Below are 1145 nucleotides of genomic sequence, written 5' to 3' on the forward strand. Positions count from 1 at the left end.
GCCCCACCCGGCCGAGGAGACCCCCGAGTCGACCCCCGAGTCCGCGAGGAGACAGGCGGACTTCACCCCGGCCCTTCCTCCCCGCCGACCCAGGCCCTTACCCACTGCTGTCCCCAGCGCCCGGATGTAGGAAGAGCACCCCAATCCACACCACAGCCGAAAACCCGAAGCACGCGCTCGGGCCCCGGCCGAGTTCAGCAAACACCCAGCACCACACCGAGAAGCTCGTTAAGAGGGCGATTTCAGGCAGAAGTGAGCGGGGCGGCTGCACTCTGCAGCCGGCTCTGTGGCGCAATGGATAGCGCATTGGACTTCTAGCTTGAGCTTTAGTGTGGTCATTCAAAGGTTGTGGGTTCGAGTCCCACCAGAGTCGAATTTTGATGGCTCCTACTCCCTGACTTCCACCTGTGTGTTTTGAGGACTCCAGGACCTATATAATAAAGTTCATAAAGAAAATCATAAATCACACCCAACTTTGCTGCGACACAGCCATAAACCTGGTGTCCGGGTGACTAAGAGGAATCCTTTCTCATATCATGGTGTCTTGTGAGCAGCCTGGCACACCTGTTGGCACAAAGGACACGGTTTTGGAGGCCCTTAGTAAACTTCACCATCTATGATCTCTGGTCCCTGCAGTAAATCAGTTAACCCATAAACCTATGCCCTTATTTGTCATGCCACCTGCAGAGCCATAGGCAAGTGGCCAGATTCTTGGCCCTGTTGGGACTCCTGGCCTCTGAAAAATTGGTTTCTTGTTAACCATGTCGGGCATCCACAATTGCCACTTGGAATAGATCCTTCGGAGGCTGAGGCAGAATTGCTTGAACCTGGGAGACGGAGGTTGCAGTAAGCCGAGATTGTGCCACGCACTCCAGCTTGGGCAACAGAGCAAGTCTTCGTCTGAAAAAAAAAAAAAAGACATTCTGGCACTGGCGTGGTGGCTCAAGCTTGTAATCCCAGCACTTTGAGAGGCAGAGGCAGGAGGATCGCTTCAGCCAGGAGTTCAAGACCAGCCTGGGCAACATAGTGAGACCCTGCCTCTACAGAAAAAAAAAAAAAAAAAAAAATTAGCCAGGTAGCTCTGGCTTGTACTCTCAGCTACTCAGGAAGCTGAGGTGGGAGGATTGCTTGAGCTCTGGAACTTG

At 53.3% G+C, this 1145-nt stretch overlaps 1 non-coding gene across 1 annotated transcript; it reads left to right on the plus strand.

The window, feature by feature from the left end:
• Positions 1-280: 280 nt before the first annotated feature.
• On the plus strand, positions 281-373 carry TRNAR-UCU. The gene is made up of 2 exons: positions 281-317; positions 338-373. It is a non-coding gene; the product is annotated as a tRNA-Arg (tRNA).
• The last annotated feature ends 772 nt before the right edge of the window (positions 374-1145 follow it).

This window comes from Mandrillus leucophaeus, unplaced genomic scaffold, assembly GCF_000951045.1.
Source record: "Mandrillus leucophaeus isolate KB7577 unplaced genomic scaffold, Mleu.le_1.0 Scaffold109, whole genome shotgun sequence".
Taxonomy (NCBI): domain Eukaryota; kingdom Metazoa; phylum Chordata; class Mammalia; order Primates; family Cercopithecidae; genus Mandrillus; species Mandrillus leucophaeus.